At 42.4% G+C, this 17,495-nt stretch overlaps 1 protein-coding gene across 1 annotated transcript in view; it reads left to right on the top strand.

Annotated features, from left to right (window-relative positions):
• EIF4E3 (eukaryotic translation initiation factor 4E family member 3) overlaps positions 1-17,495 on the top strand; it is a 75,295-nt gene that overhangs the window by 35,975 nt on the left and 21,825 nt on the right. The window lies entirely within an intron of this gene.

The following is a 17,495-nucleotide window of genomic DNA, read 5'->3' as shown; positions in this document are numbered from 1 at the left end:
AGAACAGAGAAACACACCAGGTTACAGTGTTACAAAATAAATCACAAAGAATCCATCTAATTTTTTCACTAATATATAGTGCACATTTTTCTTGATGAATCCCTTACAATTCTCATCTAGTCTAATCCAAGATCTAGTCAGGACCTGCCTTACCCCACTCCCTGCCTTAAAGGGGCCTGCATGTACTTTAGGTGAGAGGCAGAGAGCACAGCATTCCCTCTGGTGTACCCCAGCACAGGAGTGACTTAGTACATGTGCACATCTTTCAAACCTAGTAATATGTACTGTGCAATATGTGAATCATTTGTAGGGTGGCAAGCTGAGCCAGTCCTAGCTTTGCCTCTTGACAGACATGGAGATGTAATTTTGCTCTTTCTTAGGGAACTCAGAACTACATCTCCATGCATGCCACGGAGTAAAAACAGGCAGCCTGTCCCTCTTAACTTGAAGCCAAATGCTCACCCTACTCATTTGGAACTCTTAAAAGAAATATATTGTAGAGAACCTGAAAAATGACTGATTTGCTCGAATCTGGATTTTTGCCCATGGTCAGAGTTTACTGGACTACAACTGCCATAAATGTAGTGGAGAAAAATGGCATAGTTTTCTAAAAAAAAAAAAAAAGAGGCTTGTGTTCACTATCACCTCAGCTGGGTGACTGGCTTAAAATAAGAGCAAGGGAAAGAGGTCTGGGTTTGGTGGTAATGATGTATGGCCAACACAACTCTGTGTTGGCCATACATCATTCAGTGGCTCCTCTTCAAGCCACAAAACATTATGGTCTATATATCATGCATGTGGGCTTTGTCTAAAAGTCGGAGAATGACCTGGGGCTTCGAAAGTGGGGGAAAAAAACACACATTCCAAGAAGTTTTGAATCATATTACTTTCAACAAATTTAAAATACAGCAGAGAGTGATGAAATTGAAATATTTTTAAACATTTTATGAATGAGATTACTCATGCTGAAAAAATGTCTGTACACTGATATTAAGTGAATTTAGGAAGAATTTAGGGGTCAGTATTTTCGGAATTTCCATTCTAAGGATAAGACTAAATTGCTCAAAGTATTCACCAAAAACTTAATCAAGTACACACAGCAACGTAACAATAACATAAGAAATGCCATACTGGGTCAGACCAAGGGTCCATCAAGCCCAGTATCCTGATTCCAACAGTGGCAAATCCAAGTCTCAAGTACCTGGCAAGTACCCAAACATTAGATAGATCACAAGCTGCTATTGATTATTAATTACCGTAATAGTTTATGGATTTATCCTCTAGGAACTTATCCAAACCTTTTTTAAACCCAGTAATACTAACTGCTGAAACCACATCATCTGGCAATGAATTCCACAGCTCAACTATGCACTGAGTGAAAAAGAATTTTCTTCAATTTTGTTTTAAATGAGCTACTTGCTAACTTCATGGAGTGCCCCCTGGTCCTTCTAATATCGGACAGAGTAAATAACGGATTTACATTAACTTGTTCAAGTCCTTTCATGATTTTGTAAACTTCTATCATATCTCCCCCCTCCCCCCCCCCCCCCCCTTCAGTTATCTCTTCTCCAAACTGAACAGCTCTTACTTCTTTAGCCTTTCCTCATAGGGCAGCTGTTACATGCCCCATATTATTTTGATCGCCCTCTATGCACTTTCTCCAGTGCAGCTATATCCTTTTGTACAGACCAATTTCAATGAACTTAATCCAGGTATTGATGACTAACTACTATGGAAACAGGATGAGTGGCCAGACTGGCATGATCAGAGAGAGGATGCTGGGTTTGCTTGACTTTGGTCTGACCCAGCATGGCACTTCTTATGTACAGAACAAACATGCACATAAATGGGTCAGACCAAGGTCAATCAAGCCCATCTTGTCTCTGGCAGTGGCCAGTCTAGGTTACAAATACCCATTTCTTAGCATTTAGACAGGTGAATCCAGAACAAGTGGGTTATGCACCTCTACCAGCAGATGGAGATGAAGCAAAGCTGACATCACAGTATATATACCCCTGCAGTGACAGCCTGCCAGTTTTCTCCATCTCCAGCAGATGGTGGACGTGCATCTCCCTTCTGGGGATTGCTTAAGGTTTTTAGAAGGAGAAAAGAGAAAATATTAATTCATCCTGCTCTCCTGTGGTGATACCATCCCTCCCTCAGTTGAGAATTCCTGAGGTGATATACATTGGATTTTCCCTCAGATGAGTGCCTTGGTATGGTAGCTAGTTTTCAGCTGGCATGGTCTTAGCTGTAAAAGACAGCAGAAAGGCAAGCAGGTGCAGGAAGCTGAGCACAACTGTGATGGTATATACCCTCTCTCCTGCTCGGCGCACCAATCTGATGTTCGTTTCTGCCTCCAAGGAAGCATAGGGGCCATGGGCAGCCTGGCACATTGAGCAGCCTTTTTGGGCTAGGCCCCGCTCTTAGGCTTATCACTATGTGCTGTGTGGTAGGTCACAGCAGCTTTTTGCACATCTTCACTGCTCATTAGGCTCCCTCTTCAGGACCGTCGGTTCATGCAAGTGCGTCTGGCTGTGGGTCCAGTTGTGCACCCAGTTTTTGAACGCTTAGTTGGGCGCCTGCTTGCGCCTGTTAAAGCATACTGACAGACTGATGGCGCCTAGAGCAAAGAAACCTAAGCGCCTTACTCTCTGTGCTGCTTGTCATATTCGGGCATCTCAACCTGGCATTCCCTCTAACTTGTGTCAGCGCTGATTAGAAGCTCAGGGAGAATTGCCTTTGTCTAATTTTTACCAAGCCTGATTCTTCCCAGCCTGATGCGGACCTGGGTAAAGATGTGTCAGAAGGGGCTTCTGACTTTGGAACTCCCCTAGCTGGTTCATCAGTAGGGGAAGGTAGTTTGGTGGGCACAGGACAGGTGCCTCCTAGTTTTGACATGGATCATTCTGCCTTTTCTTGGGTGGACATTTTTCAAGGATTGCAGTCTTTTCTTCAGGCACAGTCCTCAGCCACGACCAATCTTGCCAGGTCAGAGTCGCAGTTTGTGAACTCCTGCATTCCTGGTGCTGTAGCTAAACGTCTAAGTACACCTAGATCGGCGGCTGGTCTTCCCGATAGGGACCCGGATGGCACGGATGATGATGCCAATCCTTACTCCCTAGAGGATGGGGAAATTCCTTTGGGATTGCAACCATATAGAACTATGTTGCAGTTCTTTCATAGAGATGAGTTACCAGCTCTTATTTCCCAGACATTAAAAATGCTGGGGCTGAATCCATGTCTGAGTCGAAGAAAGATCCCAATTTGATTTCTTTGCGCAAAGCCTCTTGTTTTTTTTGTCTATTATGGAGGCCATTCAAGAATTGATTGATCTTGAATGGGGCATCCTGGATGCTAATTTCAAAGGGGGACGAGTCTTGGAAGGCTTAGAGGGCTTAATGAAACATTAGTTGTATTCAGCATGGAGAGAGCACCTCTAAGTACATCTTGTGAGGCTCGAGAAACAAATTGAAAGGGCTCCAGGTGCTGACTGAGATTTAGAGGAGGGAACAGCAATTTTGGTCGGATAAACTCTAGTGGAACACTTCCTTTTCTTTCCATTCCAAAAGGCCAGGTCCAAAGCTATAAGGAAGACAACCAAAACCATTGTCCTCTCAGAGTATGCCACTGCTCGCCGGTTCTTAATTTCACCAACGAGGACCTCAGGCAGCAAGGATAGCAGTTAGGCAGTGCCTGTTGAAATTGCCAGGGGGACTTTTCTCCCTCTGCCCTCCTTGTTTTAGTAGTATTTGAAAGGTTAAATAACAGTCCTTTATTTACCTGTTCTCCCCCCCCCCTCCCCATTCATGATTTTATAAATTTCTATAATGTCCCTTCTCAGCTGTCTCTTTTCCAAGCTAAAGAAACCAAACCTACATAGCCTCATCACTGGCAGCTGTTTTATTCTCTTTATCATTTTTGTTGCCCTCATCTGCTCCTTTTCTAGTTCTAGTTCCACTATATTTTTTTGAGATGGGGCGACCTAAACTGTACCCAGTATTCAAGGTATGGTTGCACCACGGAGTGACACATGGGGGTCTGTTATTAAAAATACCTACTGAAAGCATTGATGAAACGAAGAAACTCTGATCACTGTCAGTTGTTCTTGGTAAATTAGATTTAAGCTCTAGTATAGGGACTCATATCTGAATGTTAAATGTTGTAAAGTATCCTGGTTCAGGGCACTGTATAAATGCTGCAATAATACATAATGTAATAATGAATGTAATAAAATCAAAGCCTATACAAATGCATTTTGTTTAAGGTTTTCTTCATTTTTCTCATCCATTTTCCCAAATAAGATTCATTTTGGGAATCGATGGTCTAGAACATTTCTAATAAGGCTGCCAGGTTGTGACTTTATTTTTGTTTTGTTATGATTGTTTAACATTTTTATTTTATGTCTAATGTACCCTAAAACTCAAACAACTTGGTCTTCAGCTCTCGCCTCAATTTTATTAGATTGGAATGAACTCCCTCAGGAGCTAAGACTAATCTGAAGAATTTTACACGAAAATATTTTCCTATCTACAGATTAACTTAATCTTCACCGAAGGTACCACTATCAGGCCCTCCTTCTCTACCACAGACAGCAATTTGGGCAATAGCTCACCAGTTTCTTCCCCAAATTTGGATTCATATCCTGTAAAGTTTTGAATGCCCAAATTTCAACTTCAGAATGAATATGGGCCAGAATAGGGAGCCAATGCAACTGGACCAAAGTGGGCAATGTATGCTTAAATTTGGAGCCAGTTAGTTGAACATAAGAACATAAGAAAATGCTATACTGGGTCAGACCAAGGGTCCATCAAGCTCAGCATCCTGTTTCCAACAGTGGCCAATCCAGGCCATAAGTACCTGGCAAGTACCCAAAAACTAAGTCTATTCCATGTTACCATTGCTAATGGCAGTGGCTATTCTCTAAGTGAACTTAATAGCAGGTAATGGACTTCTCCTCCAAGAACTTATCCAATCCTTTTTTAAACACAGCTATACTAACTGCACTAACCACATCCTCTGGCAACAAATTCCAGAGTTTAATTGTGCGTTGAGTGAAAAAGAACTTTCTCCAATTAGTTTTAAATGTGCCCCATGCTAACTTCATGGAGTGCCCCCTAGTCTTTCTACTATCAAAAAGAGAAAATAACCGTTTCACATCTACCCGTTCTAGACCTCTCATTTTAAACATCTCTATCATATACCCTCTCAGCCGTCTCTTCTCCAAGCTGAAAAGTCCTAACCTCTTTAGTCTTTCCTCATAGGGGAGCTGTTCCATTCCCCTTATCATTTTGGTAGCCCTTCTCTGTACCTTCTCCATCGCAATTATATCTTTTTTGAGATGCGGCGACCAGAATTGTACACAGTATTCAAGGTGCGGTCTCACCATGGAGCAATACAGAGGCATTATGACATTTTCCGTTTTATTCACCATTCCCTTTCTAATAATTCCCAACATTCTGTTTGCTTTTTTGACTGCCGCAGCACACTGAACAGACTATTTCAATGTGTTATCCACTATGACGCCTAGATCTCTTTCTTGGGTTGTAGCACCTAATATGGAACCCAACATTGTGTAATTATAGCATGGGTTATTTTTCCCTATATGCATCACCTTGCACTTATCCACCTTATTTTTCATCTGCCATTTGGATGCCCAATTTTCCATTCTCACAAGGTCTTCCTGCAATTTATCACAATCTGCTTGTGATTTAACTACTCTGAACAATTTTGTGTCATCTGCAAATTTGATTCTCACTCGTCGCATTTCTTTCCAGATCATTTATAAATATATTGAAAAGTAAGGGTCCCAATACAGATCCCTGAGGCACTACACTGTCCACTGTCTTCCACTGAGAAAATTGTCCATTTAATCCTACTCTCTGTTTCCTGTCTTTTAGCCAGTTTGCAATCCATGAAAGGACATCGCCACCTATCCCATGACTTTTTACTTTTCCTAGAAGCCTCTCATGAGGAACTTTGTCAAATGCCTTCTGAAAATCCAAGTATACTACATCTACCGGTTCACCTTTATCCACGTGTTTATTAACTCCTTCAAAAATGTGAAGCAGATTTGTGAGGCAAGACTTGCCCTGGGTAAAGCCATGCTGACTTTGTTCCATTAAACCATGTCTTTCTATATGTTCTGTGATTTTGATGTTTAGAACACTTTCCACTATTTTTCCTGGCACTGAAGTCAGGCTAACCGGTCTATAGTTTCCCAGATCGCCCCTGGAGCCCTTTTTAAATATTTGGGTTACATTTGCTATCCTCCAGTCTTCAGGTACAATGGATGATTTTAATGATAGGTTACAAATTCTTACTAATAGGTCTGAAATTTCATTTTTTAGTTCCTTCAGAACTCTGGGGTGTATACCATCTGGTCCAGGTGATTTACTACTCTTCAGTTTGTCAGTCAGGCCTACAACATCTTCTAGGTTCACAGTGATTTGATTCAGTCCATCTGAATCATTACCCATGAAAACCTTCTCCATTACGGGTACCTCCCCAACATCCTCTTCAGTAAACACCGAAGCAAAGAAATCATTTAATCTTTCCGCGATGGCCTTATCTGCTCTAATTGCCCCTTTAACCCCTCGATCATCTAACGGTCCAACTGACTCCCTCACAGGCTTTCTGCTTCGGATATATTTAAAAATTTTTTTACTGTGAGTCAACTTCTTTTCAAATTCTCTCTTAGCCTGTCTTATCAATGTCTTACATTTAACTTGCCAACATTTATGCTTTATCCTATTTTCTTCTGTTGGATCCTTCTTCCAGTTTTTGAATGAAGATCTTTTGGCTAAAATAGCTTCTTTCACCTCCCCTTTTAACCATGCCGGTAATCGTTTTGCCTTCTTTCCACCTTTCTTAATGTGTGGAATATATCTAGACTGTGCTTCTAGAATGGTATTTTTTTAACAATGAACCACGCCTCTTGGACATTTTTTACTTTTGTAGCTGCTCCTTTCAGTTTTCTTCTAACAATTTTTCTCATTTTATCAGTTTCCCTTTTGAAAGTTTAGCACGATAGCCTTGGATTTGCACACTGTTCCTCTTCAGTCATTAAATCAAATTTGATCATATTATTCTCACTATTGCCAAGTGGCCCCACCACCATTGCCTCTCTCACCAAGTCCTGTGCTCCACTGAGAATTAGATCTAAAATTGCTCCCTTTCTCATCGGTTCCTGAACCAATTGCTCCATAAAGCTATCATTTATTCCATCCAGGAACATTATCTCTCTAGCGTGTCCCGATGATACATTTACCCAGTCAATATTTGGGGTAATTGAAGTCTACCATTTTTACTGCACTACCAATTTGGTTAGCTTACCTAATTTCTCTTAGCATTTCACTGTCCGTCTCACCATCTTGACCAGGTGGACGGTAGTATACCCCTATCATTATAGTCTTTCCCGACACACAAGGGATTTCTACCCATAAAGATTCAATTTTGTATTTAGTCTCATGCAGGATGTTTATCCTGTTGGACTCTGCCATCCCGGACATAAAGCGCCACACCTCCTCCCGGGTGCTCCTCTCTGTCATTGCGATATAATTTGTACCCCGGTATAGCACTGTCCCATTGGTTATCCTCTTTCCACCATGTCTCTGAGATGCCAATTAAGTCTGTCATCATTCACTGCTATACATTCTAATTCTCCCATCTTACTTCTTAGACTTCTGGCATTAGCAAACAAACATTTCAAAGTTTTTTTTTGTTTGTATTTTCATTCTGCTTTTTAATTGATAGGGATAAGTTAGAATTTTTTAGCTCAGATGAGTTTTTAGTTACAGGCACTTGGACTATTTTTCTAATTATTGGAACTTCACTGTCGGGATGCCCTAATTTGAATGCATCATTAGTATCCTTTGAAAATACCTCTCTCCGAACCATGCGCTGCTGAGTGACTGTCGGCTTTCCCCTTTGTTCTAGTTTAAAAGCTGCTCTATCTCCTTTTTAAAGGTTAGCGCCAACAGTCTGGTTCCACCCTGGTTAAGGTGGAGCCCATCCCTTCGGAAGAGACTCCCCCTTCCCCAAAAGGTTCCCCAGTTCCTAACAAAACTGAATCCCTCTTCCTTGCACCATCGTCTCATCCATGCATTGAGACTCCGGAGCTCTGCCTGCCTCTGGCAACCTGCGCGTGGAACAGGGAGCATTTCAGAGAATGCTACCCTGGAGGTTCTGGATTTAAGCTTTCTACCTAAGAGCCTAAATTTGGCTTCCAGAACCTCCCTCCCACATTTTCCTATGTCGTTGGTGCCCACATGTACCACGACAGCCGGCTCCTCCCGAGCACTGTCTAAAATCCTATCTAGGTGACGCGTGAGGTCCGCCACCTTCGCACCAGGTAGGCATGTTACCAGGAGATCCTCATGCCCACCAGCCACCCAGCTATCTACATTCTTAATAATTGAATCACCAACTATGACGGCCAACCTAACCCTTCCCTCCTGGGCAGTAGGCCTTGGGGAGATATCCTCAGTGCGAAAGGGCAATGCATCACCTGGCGAGCAGGTCCTTGCTACAGGATCCTTTCCTACTGCACCTGGTTGGTGCTCTCCCATCATGAGACCTTCTTCCTCCAAGGCAGCACCAGGGCTGCCAGTCTGAAGTTGGGACTTGACTACTATGTCCCTGAAGGTCTCATCTATATACCTCTCTGTCTGCCTCAGCTCCTCCAGGTCTGCCACTCTAGCCTCCAGAGATCGGACTCGTTCTCTGAGAGCCAGGAGCTCTTTGCATCGCATGCACATGTACAACTTCTCACCGGTTGGTAAAAAATCATACATGTGACACTCTATGCAAAAGACTGGGAAGCCCCCCTCTTGCTGCTGGACTGCTGCCTTCATCTCAATTTTGATCAGTTCCTAGTTAAGTTTTAGGTTGTTATGGGAGTAGGAATGTGTCTAACGTCCTTTAAATGTATTAGTGAATTCACTATGTGTCTGGTAGTGGCCTACCGGGGTCTGATCGAATTCTCAATAAAGTTTTTGTTGGTTTTGGGGTTTTTTTTTGTGAAAGTGGCACCTGCCTATAAATTAAGGGATGAGCTGGGGTGAGAGGGTTGGGAAATACAAACCGTCTAACTTCAATTAGTCAGCCAGAGTGACTCACTGCTCTCTTGATTAACAAATGTTGGTCCCTATTCAAACCCAATCATGCTACCTCAACACCTTTCCAAGGTGAGTAACTGAGCTGAGCTATTCAACTTTTTTACTTAGGTATACACTGCTCCTAGCTTATTTCTAGCTTCTGGCTACTTTTTGGGGTTTGTTTTTTGTGGGTGGTTTTTTTTTTTTTTTTTTTTTTTCAATACAAACACTTAGTTTGTATTAAATACAAACACTCAGTTCTTTAAAAGTCTGCAGAACACTCAGTTCTGCAGACTTTTAATAATAATTAATAAACACACTACCTACTGCTTACTAGCTACTTTATTGACTGACTATTTAAAAATACAAACAGTCTAACTTGTTTATTCACTGCCCTTCTATTAAAGGCATAAACACACTAAATAATATTCCCAGATGGTTAACTTTGCCCCAATACTTTAAAAAAAGACAATGTCCCAAGCAAAAACTTACTGATTCCTTTCAGCCACCAGCAAGGTGATCCTCTCCTCTCAGTTTTGCTGTTTGGATTTGTTAATAGTATGTGAATACCTTTTGGTTCCATGCGCACCTCCGCACCTCCCAACTTTGTGACCATCTGACTTTCCCCCTCTTGATCTCTGTTATTGGGTAAGATTGGCATCTTTTATTTTTGCATTCTTATATGGTTCTTCCTTAAATGATTACAACCTTTGATTATTCTTCCTTGTCTTTCCCTCCCTCCCACCCCTAGCTTATCCTTTGATTTATAGGCAAGAGACACTTGCACATAAAAAGATCAACCAGCCTTTTATCTAGAATGCAGGATTGCCCATCCCTTATCAAGAGTTTAATTATTCCATTGTAGGTCACTACCAGATTAATAGAGAATATACCAATCAATTTTAAAAAAACTCTTATTTACACATTCCTACTCCCTTAGCAACTTACATTAGCTGAGTTCATAGTTAAATTTAAGATGAAGTCAGCAATTCAGCAGCAAGAGGGGGAGCCTTTCAGTTTTCTGCTTCGAGTATCATATGTATGATTTTTTTTACCCGCCAGTGAGAGGTTGTAATTGTGCACCTGGTGCAAAGAGCTCCTGTCTCTTAGAGAACAAGTCCGATCTCCAAAGGCTAGAATAGCAGGCCTGGAGTAGCTGAGGCAGACAAAGGTATATAGATGAGACCTTCAGGGACATAGCTAAGTCCCAACTCCAGTCTGGCAGCCCTAATGCTGCCATAGAGGAGGAAGGTCTACTGGTAGAGCATCATCCTGGTACAGCAGGAAGTGATCCTATAGCCAAGGACCTGCTCTCCAGCTCAAGCATTGTCCTCTCGCACCAAGGATATCTCCCAGGGCTACTGCCCAGGAGGGAAGGGTAAAGTTTGTTGTCATAGTTGATATAATTATTAGGAACATACATAGCTGGGTGGCTGGTGGATGTGAGGATCGCCTGGTAACATGCCTGCCTGGTGCGAAGATGGTGGACCTCACGCGTCACCTAGATAGGATTTTAGACAGTGCTGGGGAGAAGCCTGCTGTCATGGTACACGTGGGCACCAATTACACAGGAAAATGTGGTAGGGAGGTTCTAGAAAACAAATTTAAACTTTTAGCTAGAAAGCTGAAATCCAGAACCTCCAGGGTAGAATTCTCCGACATGCTCCCTGTTCTATGCGCAGGTCCCCAGAGGCAGGTAGAGCTCTGGAGTCTCAATACATGGATGAGACTATGGTACAAGGAAGAGGGATTTGGTTTTGTAACAAACTGGGCAAGTTTGGGGAAGGGGAAGTCTTTTCCGAAGGGATGGGCTCCACCTTAACCACGGTGGAAACAGGCTGCTGGTGCTAACCTTTAAAAAGAGAGAGAGGAGCTTTTAAACTAGAACAAAGGGGAAAGCAACAGCCGCTCAGCAGTGTGTAGTTCAGAGAGAGGTAAATTCAGAGGATACTAATGGAATAGAAGAGTTAGGACATCCTAACAGATTCCAATAAAAGCAAAAGTAGTCCATCTGCCTATAAGTAAAGAATCACCTGAGCTAATAGATTCTAAATGATTCCTGTCAGCTGAAAAGCAGGTTGTTAATGCAAACAAAAACACACTTTGAAATGTCTGTAGGCTAATGCTGAAGTCTAAAGAACTAAGATGGTTGAGTTAGTGTATAGCAATGAATAATAAGATAGACTTAATTGGCATCTCGGAGACATGGTGGAAGGAGGATAAGCAATGGGATAGTGCTATACCAGGGTACAAATTATATCGCAATGATAGGGAGGAGCAATTTGGTGGGGGGGGGGGGGGGCAATTTGTGTGGGATAGCATAGAGTCCAACAGGATAAAGATCCTGCAAAAGACTAAATTAACAATAGAATCTTTATGGGTAGAAATCCCATGTGTGTTAGGTAAGAGTATAGTGATAGGAGTATACTTACCGTCCACCTGGCCAAAATAAGACAGACGATGAAATGTTAAAAGAAATTAGGAAATCTAACCAAATTGGTAATGCAGTAATAATGGGAGATTTCAGTTATCCAAATCACAGAAGTGCAGAGCATAGAACTTTTAGTCCTGATCAAAGGAAATTCCAAAACATTTTGTGAGAAAAAAAAATGAATTCTAATTTTTATTGCGGCAACTCCACTGCATAATGTTAACACAGCAAACAATTTTCAAGGTACCTGTAGCAGGTACCTGTAGCAGGTACCTTGAAAATTGTTTGCTGTGTTAACATTATGCAGTGGAGTTGCCGCAATAAAAATTAGAATTCATTTTTTTTTCTCACAAAATGTTTTGGAATTTCCTTTGATCAGGACTAAAAGTTCTGTGCTCTGCACTTCTGTGATTTGGATTATTCTGTAGTGCAGCACCTTGCTTTGGTTTGTTTAGATTTCAGTTATCCCAATATTGAGTGGGTAAATGTAACAACAGGACAGGCTAGAGAGAGAAAGTTCCTAGATGGAATAAATGACAGCTTTATGGAGCAATTGATTCAGAAACCGATGAGAGAGAGCTACTTTAGATCTAATTCTTAGTACAGTGCAGGATTTGGTGAGAGAGGTAATGATGGTGGGGCTGCTTGGCAATAGTGATCATAATATGATCAAATTTGACTTAATGACTGAAAAGGGGACAATAAGGAAAAGGGAAACTTTGATAAAATGAGAAAAATGATTAGAAAAAAACTGAAAAGTGCAGCTACAAAGGTTAAGTGTACAACAGGCATGGACATTGTTTAAAAAAAATATATATATATACCGTATTTTTCGCTCCATAAGACGCACCTGACCATAAGACGCACCTAGGATTCAGAGGGGGAAAATTTAAAAAAAAAAAAAATTGTGCTAAACCGGCTCTGCGTCTGGGCGTCTTATGGAGCAAATTAGGGGAGTGCATAGTTTTTTTTTTTCTCCCCATTTTGTTTTCGGGTCTGGGGAGGGCCATTTCGGTCCACTCCCCAGATCAGAAATTTTTTCTTTCTGTGGGAACCCCCAAACCCCCCCCCCCCCCCATCCCAACCCTTTAAATTAACAACCTCCACCCCCCTGACCCCCCCAAGACCTGCCGAATTAATTTCCTGCAACCCCCCACCCTCCTGACCCCCCCAAGACCTGCCAAACGTCCCTGGTGGTCCAGCGGGGGTCCAGGAGCGGTCCGGGAACGATCTCCTGGGCATGAGCCGTCGGCTGCCAGTAAACAAAATGGCGCCGACGGCCCTATGCCCTCACTATGTCACTGAGACCGACCGCTGCTATTGGTCGGTCTCAGTGACATAGTGAGGGCATAGGGCCGTCGGCGCCATTTTGTTTACTGGCAGCCGACGGCCCTATGCCCTCACTATGTCACTGAGACCGACCAATAGCAGCGATCGGTCTCAGTGACATAGTGAGGGCATAGGGCCGTCGGCTGCCAGTAAACAAAATGGCGCCGACGGCCCTATGCCCTCACTGTCACTGAGACCGACCAATAGCAGCGGTCGGTCTCAGTGACATAGTGAGGGCATAGGGCCGTCGGCGCCATTTTGTTTACTGGCAGCCGACGGCCCACACCCAGGAGATCATTCCCGGACCCCCGCTGGACCACCAGGGACGTTTGGCAGGTCTTGGGGGGGGGCAGGAGGGTGGGGGGTTGCAGGAAATTAATTTGTCAGGTCTTGGGGGGGGGGGGGTGTAGGAAATTAAGTCGGCAGGTCTTGGGGGAGTCGGGGGGGTGTTTGTTAGATTTTTGTTTGGTTTTTTTTTTTATATTCGCTCCATAAGACGCACATACATTTTCCCCCCACCTTTGGGGGAAAAAAAGTGCGTCTTATGGAGCGAAAAATACGGTATATATATATATATATATATCATCTTAGCAGCATAGTCCAGATGTATTCCCCACATTAAGAAAGGTGGAAGGAAGGCCAAACAGTTGCAGGCATTGTTAAAAGATAAGGTGAAAGAGGCTATTTTAGCCGGAAGATCTTCCTTTAAAATTTGGAAGAAGGTTCCATCTGAAGAAAATAGGAAAAAGCATAAAACATTGATAATAAGACAGGCGAAGAGAAAATTTGAAAAGAAGTTGGCCACAGAGGCAAAAACTCATAATAAAAATTTTAAAATATATCCGAAGCAGGAAGACTGCAAAGGAGTCAGTTGGACCGTTAGATGATCAAGGGTTAAAGGAGCACTTTGGAAAGATATGGCCATTGTGGAAAGACTAAATTAATTCTTTACTGATCAGGATTTTGGAGACAGTTTTCAAGGGTGGCTATGCAAATGAACTGAACCAAATCACGGTAAACCTGGAAGATGTAGTAGGCCAGATTGACAAAGTGAAGAGTCACAAATCATCTGGACCAGATGGTATACATGCCAGAATTCTGAAAAAAACTCAAAATTAAATTTAAGACCTATTACAAGTAATGTATCATCTATTCTTAAAATCATCTGTTGTACCTGAAGATTGGAAGGTGGCCAATTTATTAAAATATCTCCAGAGATAATCCAGGAAACTCTAGACGGTGAGCCTGACTTCAGTGCCAGGAAAAATTGTGGAAACTATTATAAAGAATAAAATCACAGAATATGTAGACATTTACTGGGACACAGCCAACATGGATTTACCCAAGAGAAGTCTTGCCTCACAAATCTGCTTCATTTTTTGAAGAGGGTAGATAAGCATGTGGATAAAGATGAACCAGCAGATATAGTGTATTTGGATTTTCAGAAGGTATTTGATAAAATCCTTCATGAAGCTTCCAAGAAAACTAGAGTGTCATGGGATAGGAGGCGATATCCTTTTGTGGATTGCAAATTGGTTAAAAGACAGGCAACAGTAGGATTAAATGTGTTTTTCTCAGTGGGAAAAGGTAAACAGTGGAGTGTGTCAGCGATCTGAACTTGGACTGGTACTTTTTAATATATTCATAAATGATCTGGAAAGAGGTTTGACAAGTGAGGTGATAAAATTTGCAGATGACACCAAATTATTCAGAGTAGTTAAATCACAAGCAAATTCTAATAAATTGCAGGAGGACCTTACAAGACTTGAAGATTGGTCGTCCATATGGCAGGTGAAATATAATGTGGACAAGTGCAAGGTGATGCATATGGAGAAAAATAACCCATGCTGTAGGTACATAATATTAGGATCCATTTTAGGCATTACCACCCAGGAAAAAGATCTTGGCAACATAGTTGACATTATATTGAAATCGTTTGCTCGGTGTGCTATGGCAGGCAAAAAAAAAAAAAAAAGCAAACAGAATGTTAGAAATTATTTGGAAGGGAATTGCAAATAAAACAGGATGTTATAATGCCTCTGTATTGCTCCATGGTGAGACCACACCTTAAATACTGTGCAATTCTGGTCACCACATCTTGAAAAAGATATATAGTTGCACTGAAGAAAGTACAGAGAAGGGCGACCAAAATGATAAAGAGCATGGAACAACTCCCCTATGAGGAAAGGCTATTCAGCTTGGAGAAGAGAGGGCTGAAGAGGGATATGATAGAGGTCTACAAAATCATGAAAGGGCTTGTATGGGTAAATGTGAAACAGTTATTTACTCTTTCACAGATAATACAAGGACTATAGGGCACACCATGAAGTTTCCAAGTAGCACATTTAAAACAAATTGGAGAAAATTATTTTTCACTCAACACACAATTAAGCACTGGAATTTGTTGCCAGAGGATGTGGTTAAGGCAGCTAGTGTAGATGGGTTTAAAAAAGGTTTGGAGAAGTCCATAAACAATTAATAAGGAACAGCCACTGCTTGTTGCCGGAATTAGTTGCATGGGATCTACTTAATGTTTGGATTCTTGTCAGGTACTTGAGACTTGGATTTGCTACTGTTGGAAACAGGATACTGGGCTTGATGGACCCTTGATCTGACCCAATGTGGAATACTGTATGTTCTTATGAATGGCAGACCTTTTTGCTAAGTGGTTCCCCACACAGATATTTCTCAGATGCCTCTTTCTGGATCCCTCATTGACAGCAACAAGGCTCTCCCTTTGTGCTAGCCAGGACTCTAGATACCTATTGGTCCAGGAGTAGTAAAAGCTTCCCTATGCATGGAGGGAGTCTAGTTCCTCCTTTAATCAGACATCAAACTATTTAGGGCTGAGGTGAAATCCTTTGCTCTTGAGATCCTTATCAGTCAGTCAGTCCTCCCCAGCTTCTGTATAGGGAAGTCCTCACGTCTCTGAAAAATAATAAAGAGGGGACCTTAGGGCTTTGAGTATCAGGGGCTCTGGGCTTCACTCTGCTGTCCAATTCTTCCATCCCATATCTGCCTCAGTATGGCTGGTTCTTCAGGTCCTAGGCTCTGGGGCAATTGACATGAACATTAGTACCTTAGGAACAGACCCATGCTCATATTTCTCAACATAATCTCCTCTCAGGGTGATATGCAGTGGCCCAGAGTTGCAAGGCCATTCATTTTTCTCTCAATACAGGGAGATTGTAAGGAGCCTGAGCAGGTGATTTTTCACAGTTGCGTCTTGAAGGGAATAGATCTTGAGTCTCTTTCAGGGTTCTTTTGTGCTGTTGGCATGAACCGAATAAATTGAGTGGAGTTAGCAGAAACAGGGATAGGAATCCTAGTAGAGAACCAAAGCAACTGGGTCCAGGCAGAGGACCAGAGCCAGCCATCTAGAATTCCAGATATCTTGGCTTCTACCTCCTGAGCTGTTCTTTTGAGCTAGAAGTCAGTTTCACCTTTAGCAGCAGGGAAGAAACTGAGGGAACTAGTAGCTCTCATGAACCCTGGTAAGTGAGTTGGATTTGGTCTAGCTTGGAGTTCCCCTGCAGGACTGAGTAGCAGCTCACATGGCCAGCACCATCATCCTACGGACAAATGATTTGAGTTGACACTTTTGAGACCCTGAAGTGAAAGGACCAGCAAAAATGGCATTTGCCCTACTAGAGGTCAGATAGTGTGCTTCCATGTGTGGATTTTAGATTAGCCCTATGATGTTCCTAGATAAGCAAGATTTTCCTGCTGAAAAAGGAAAGAAGGAACCAGAGGTTTCAGGTATCCTGGTAGAACTATGACTGGCATCCAGTCTTTGATGGGTGTATTAGCTGAAAGCCTGTACATCCTGTGAACTGAGTCTAGGAGATGCATGCAGGGGTGCTGCTTCACCTTAGTCAAATAATTCTTCCCTAGAAGATCTGTACCATTCTGTTTTACAACATTGACTGTTAAGAGAACCAGGCTACATAATGAGGGTACTTAAAGGCAGGGATTGCTGCCATTGGTGTTGCGAAAACGGATCATGTAGCATACTTTAGTTTGGATCCTTTGCAAAGTCTGTTTATGAGAGGTGCAATATTTACAGTTGAGGGGTTCATGCCTTCGACCTTGTCCTTCTACCAAAGGGATGAAAGCATAACACAAGTCTTGCAAAGGGCAGTCAGGCTCTGACTTGCTGCAAGAGACATAGCAATGGAAGCCACCTCCCTGCTCTTTGATTACTTTCTTCTAAGGAATCAAGATCACAAGTCCTCCACTTCCAAGCTGAGAAGACCTTCCGCAGCGAACTTGCTTATGAAGGGATCTGCCATCCCTTCCTTTCAAGCTTTGTAAGGTAGCATCTCTTGGAGTCTTGATGTTGAAGTCTGTCTCCTTGGTGGCCTTTGGTAATTTTAAAGGAAAAAGTATCTCCTTGCCTAGCATGCTCCCTTTGTTTTGAGGGTAGTGTTTCACTGCTTTTGGAATTGGGCTTGACTTCCTCATCCTCCTAAGTCAGTCAATGATCCTGCTTAAGGAAGGAGGAGGAGTCCTTGTAGACAGAATCAGGATTTGTAATGGTGATTTGGAAACCAGAACTAACAATTGTCTTCTGTTGTCTTAGCTTTGGCATCAGATACTGAAGAGCCGAGGGCGGCACCAGACCTTTATATGGGGGG

The sequence above is a fragment of the Rhinatrema bivittatum genome, chromosome 4 (assembly GCF_901001135.1).
Source record: "Rhinatrema bivittatum chromosome 4, aRhiBiv1.1, whole genome shotgun sequence".
In the NCBI taxonomy this organism is placed as follows: domain Eukaryota; kingdom Metazoa; phylum Chordata; class Amphibia; order Gymnophiona; family Rhinatrematidae; genus Rhinatrema; species Rhinatrema bivittatum.
This window is presented reverse-complemented; position numbering and strand designations above follow the sequence as displayed.